Source organism: Mustela nivalis, assembly GCF_964662115.1.
Source record: "Mustela nivalis genome assembly, contig: HAP1_SCAFFOLD_1432, whole genome shotgun sequence".
In the NCBI taxonomy this organism is placed as follows: Eukaryota; Metazoa; Chordata; class Mammalia; order Carnivora; family Mustelidae; genus Mustela; species Mustela nivalis.
Window position 1 is genome coordinate 136,522 of NW_028135232.1, and position 6,015 is coordinate 142,536.

A 6,015-nucleotide genomic window follows, 5' to 3' on the forward strand; every position below is an offset into this window, starting at 1 on the left:
TAAATGAGGAGCAGACTATTTGAAATGCAGGAATAATATCAGGTGAGCTTCCAGTACCAAAACCTGTCAGAGTAGGATACCGAAATTTTCCTGTTCTTACTGCTTTCCTCATGGTTGGGAAGACATTCAGGACTGCCCTAGTTGATGATGCAGAGCGATGTTCTAGTCACCAATAAGTGTGTGTATCTTAATGGCATAAAAATGGTGGTACTTCATAAATAGTATCATTGAGTGCAAAGTAAGAGTATTGGAAGGAAGAAGGGAGGAGGGTCAGTTCGGGGGAAATCAAGGAAACTTTAGCCATGATAAGAAGTCCATTAGAAAGCTTACGACTTTTAAGACATTTCCAGTTTCGAAGAATTGATAGTGATGCACATAAGGCTTGCTTCTAGAAGGTGAAGTTAAGGTAAAGGAATGTGGTAGCAGATACAGTATGGACTAGAATTTCTCCAACTTTAGTAATCAGAGCCCTTGCTAAAAATGCAGATTGTGAGCAGCAGGTCTGGGATTCTGCATTCTGACCTCTCAGGTGATGCCAGTGTCTGTGGTCCCTGTGTCATGTGCTCTGTAGCAAGGGGTTTCTGCAGAGAAGTCTGGAAGGGCCAGTGGATAGTTCAAGACACCATGTGATCAAGGAAAAGCATTATTTTGTTTTTATTTGTGAGCATGTTTTTAGCTAGGGGGGAGCAAGGAGATGCAGAAAGAGAGGTAATAGATGTGAGATACTAGTGCTGAATAAAGAGGAAAGAAGTGGTGAAGATAAACCCTAGTAAAATGGGTGTAAAAGCAGAACAATCAAGACCATAGATCCAGAAATAACTCTGTTTTTTTTTAAATTTATTTATTTATTTTTATTTTTTGATGTTTTAATTTTTAATTTATTAATTTTTTATTTTTTATAAACATATATTTTTATCCCCAGGGGTACAGGTCTGTGAATCACCAGGTTTACACACTTCACAGCACTCACCAAAGCACATACCCTCCCCAATGTCCATAATCCCACCCTCTTCTCCCAAACCCCCTCCCCCCAGCAACCCTCAGTTTGTTTTGTGAGAAATAACTCTGTTTTAAAGATTTATTTTAGGGAGAGAGAATGAGAGAGACAGTGAGTGATTAGGGGGACGGGCAAAGGGAGAGGGAGAGAGATGCCTCAAACAGGTTCACTTCTGAGACTAGAGCCCGATGCGGGGCTCAATCCCAAGTTGGTGCCATCATGACTTGAGCCAAAATCAACAGCTGGATGACCAATTCGCTGCTCCACCCAGGCGCCCCCAGAATTACTTTACTTAATGGCTTATAAAACAGTGGTACTTCCTAAGTAGTATCATTGAGTGCAAAGTAAGAGAATTGGAAGGAGAAAGAGAGCAGGGTCAGTTCGTGGGAATCAGGGAAGCTTAGAAAGTTAATGACTTTTAAGACATTTCCAGTTTTGAAGAATTGATAGTGACAAACATGAGGCTTGCTCTAGAAGTTGAAGTTAAGGTAACAGAATGTGGCAGTGACTCAGTATGGGCCAGAATTTCTCCAATTTTACTGAATCCTCGGAGACCTTATTAAAAATGCACATGGTGAGGGGCGCGTGTGTGGCTCAGTGGCTTAATCCTCTGCCTTGGGCTCAGGTCATAATCTCAGGATCCTGGGATTGAGCCCCACATCTGGCTCTCTGCTCCGCAGGGAGCCTGCTTCCACCTCTCTCTCTGCCTGCCTTTCTGACTACTTGAGATCTCTGTCTGTCAAAGAAATAAATAAAATCTTTCAAAAAATAATGAACAGTATGACCACAGGTCTGGGATTCTGCATTCTGACCTGTCAGGTGATGCGATTCCAGTGGTCCTTGGGCCATGTGCTGCATCGCAAGGGTGTAGACTTCCACCTACAGACACCTGGAAAGGCCCTGGATACTTCAAAGCACCACAGGATGAAGGAAATCATTATTTTCTTTTTATTTGTAAGCATGTTTTCAACTTGAGAGGAGCAAGGGGATGTAGAAGGAGTTGTCATAAATGTAAAATATCAGTGCTAAATAAGGAGGAGAGAAATGGTGGAAGTAATCCATAATAAAAGGGGTGTAAAAGCAGAAAAATCAATACCATAGTTCCAGCAGTAACTCTGTTGTAAGGATTTCTGTATTTATTCTATGGAGAGAGAATGAGAAAGGCAGAGAGTGATCAGGGGAGGGGCAATGAGAAGGGTAGGGATTCCTCAAGGAGACTGGCTTCCAAGCCTGGAGGCAGATGTGCGACTGTATCCAGGGACCTTTCGATCATGATGGGAGCTGAAATCAAGAGCCGGATGTGCAATCTGAGGCTCGATTCACGTGTCCTCAGAATTTACTTTTTTTTTCTTTTTTTCAGAAATTATTTTTTTTTTAACTTTTTATTTTTTATAAACATATATTTTTATCCCCAGGGGTACAGGTCTGTGAATCATCAGGTTTACACACTTCACAGCACTCACCAAAACACATACCCTCCCCAATGTCCATAATACCACCCCCTTCTCCCAAACCCCCTCCCCCCAGCAACCCTCAGTTTGTTTTGTGAGATTAAGAGTCACTTATGGTTTGTCTCCCTCCCAATCCCATCTTCTTTCATTTATTCTTCTCGTACCCACTTAAACCCCCATGTTGCATCACCACTTCCTCATATCAGGGAGATCATATGATAGTTGTCTTTCTCCGCTTGACTTATTTCGCTAAGCATGATACGCTCTAGTTCCATCCATGTTGTCGCAAATGGCAAGATTTCATTTCTTTTGATGGCTGCATAGTATTCCATTGTGTATATATACCACATCTTCTTGATCCATTCATCTGTTGATGGACATCTAGGTTCTTTCCATAGTTTGGCTATTGTGGACATTGCTGCTATAAACATTCGAGTACACGTGCCCCTTTGGATCACTACGTTTGTATCTTTAGGGTAAATACCCAATAGTGCAATTGCTGGGTCATAGGGCAGTTCTATTTTCAACATTTTGAGGAACCTCCATGCTGTTTTCCAGAGAGGTTGCACCAGCTTGCATTCCCACCAACAGTGTAGGAGGGTTCCCCTTTCTCCGCATCCTCGCCAGCATCTGTCATTTCCTGACTTGTTGATTTTAGCCATTCTGACTGGTGTGAGGTGATATCTCATTGTGGTTTTGATTTGTATTTCCCTGATGCCGAGTGATATGGAGCACTTTTTCATGTGTCTGTTGGCCATCTGGATGTCTTCTTTGCAGAAATGTCTGTTCATGTCCTCTGCCCATTTCTTGATTGGATTATTTGTTCTTTGGGTGTTGAGTTTGCTAAGTTCTTTATAGATTCTGGACACTAGTCCTTTATCTGATATGTCGTTTGCAAATATCTTCTCCCATTCTGTCAGTTGTCTTTTGATTTTGTTAACTGTTTCCTTTGCTGTGCAAAAGCTTTTAATCTTGATGAAATCCCAATAGTTCATTTTTTCCCTTGCTTCCCTTGCCTTTTGTGTTGTTCCTAGGAAGATGTTGCTGCGGCTGAGGTCGAAGAGGTTGCTGCCTGTGTTCTCCTCAAGGATTTTGATGGATTCCTTTCGCACATTGAGATCCTTCATCCATTTTGAGTTTATTTTTGTGTGTGGTGTAAGGAAATGGTCCAATTTCATTTTTCTGCATGTGGCTGTCCAATTTTCCCAGCACCATTTATTGAAGAGGCTGTCTTTTTTCCATTGGACATTCTTTCCTGCTTTGTCGAAGATGAGTTGACCATAGATTTGAGGGTCTATTTCTGGGCTCTCTATTCTGTTCCATTGATCTATGGGTCTGTTTTTGTGCCAGTACCATGCTGTCTTGATGATGACAGCTTTGTAATAGAGCTTGAAGTCCGGGATTGTGATGCCACCAACGTTGGCTTTCTTTTTCAATATCCCTTTAGCTATTCGAGGTCTTTTCTGGTTCCATATAAATTTTAGAATTATTTGTTCCATTTCTTTGAAAAAGATGGATGGTACTTTGATAGGAATTGCATTAAATGTGTAGATTGCTTTAGGTAACATAGACATTTTCACAATATTTATTCTTCCAATCCAGGAGCATGGAACATTTTTCCATTTCTTTGTGTCTTCCTCAATTTCTTTCATGAGTACTTTATAGTTTTCTGAGTATAGATTCTGTGTCTCTTTGGTTAGGTTTATTCCTAGGTATCTTATGGTTTTGGGTGCAATTGTAAATGGGATTGACTCCTTAATTTCCCTTTCTTCTGTCTTGCTGTTGGTGTAGAGAAATGCAACTGATTTCTGTGCATTGATTTTATATCCTGACACTTTACTGAATTCCTGTATAAGTTCTAGCAGTTTTGGAGTGGAGTCTTCTGGGTTTTCCACATATAGTATCATATCATCTGCGAAGAGTGATAATTTGACTTCTTCTTTGCCGATTTGGATGCCTTTAATTTCCTTTTGTTGTCTGATAGCTGAGGCTAGGACCTCTAGTACTATGTTGAATAGCAGTGGTGATAATGGACATCCCTGCCGTGTTCCTGACCTTAGCGGAAAAGCTTTCAGTTTTTCTCCATTGAGAATGATATTTGCGGTGGGTTTTTCATAGATGGCTTTGATGATATTGAGGTATGTGCCCTCTATCCCTACACTTTGAAGAGTTTTGATCAGGAAGGGATGCTGTACTTATTTTTGAGGAAGGGGACAGTGATGGGAAAAGGGAAAAAGACAGGCACGTTAGCTGAGAAGTTTTGGAGTTGAGCAGGAAACTCCAGAGAATTCACTTGTGATGGCCTCAGGGTATTTGCACTAGAACAGATTTAATCACAGCAGCACCACAAAGAATACTGAAAGCAGATGGAGTGCTAGACATGGGGTAAATCATAGCCGCATATTCATCCTCCTCAGGTCTATTGGACATCAAAGATACAGGTTATGTTGGTATTTATTATTCATTGCGATTTGGAAGCTATGGCTTTTTTTCTGTAAAGATATTTAATTTTTTTGATAGGATAGCTGTTTCCAAAAAACCTTGAAAGACTGATATGATCTACCAAACCAAACTCCTTTTGGAAAGTATAGAATTACAGGATTATTCCCTAAATGTTAAAATTTTTATTATCAGTAAGTGTGACACTAATTCTGAAATACCTATTTTTTTTAATTTTAATAAATAGAATATTTTTTAAGAAAAGAATTAGGAGAAAATAATTTCTTTTAGGCTTTTTTTAGCATTCACTTGAGAGTGGGTGGCAGGATTATATTTAGATGTTTGTGCCCAGCTGGGAATACTAGGTAGAGGTCTAAAGATTGCTTATTGAAAATAAAGTTTCTTAGCCTTATTTTTATAGCTTTAAATTTACAAGTATTGGTCAAATTATATTCAATGTTACTAGAAAAAGCATCTTCCCAAGCCAAATATTAAAATATTTCCTATATTCTCTACAACTTTATTTAGAGTTGGCTTTCCCAGCAATAATGGGAATCACTGAGAATTTAGTATACAGTACCATCTTCTCAACTATGTACGCATTGTCTATCTCCTTGTTTTATTATTTTTATTTTTTTTTTAGAGAGCAAGAAATTGGGTAGGGAGGGAGGGAAGGCAGAAAGAGAGGGAGTGAGAGAACCCTAAGCAGCAGGCTTCATGCTTATCATGAGGTCTGATGCGGGGCTCGATCTCATGACCCTGAGATCATGACCTGAGCTGACATCCAGAGTCAGACACTTAACTCACTGAGCCACCCAGATGCCCCTTTATTGTTGTTGTTGTTGTTGTTGTTGTTGTTTTTAATTATTTTATTGATTTGAAAGAGATTGAGAGAAAAAGTGGGAGGAGGGTCAGAGGGAGAAGCAGACTCCTCACTGACGTGTGAGCCTGATGCAGGACTCCATCCCAGGACCCAGTCATGCCCTGAGCTGAAAGCAGCCGTTTAACTGACTGAGCCACCCAGGCGCCCCCCTTCATTAATTTTGATGAATAGGTGGAATATTGGTTTTCAGGAGTACTATATCATTTAAAAATAATATTCTCCTGATATTCTCCTATTGATTAACC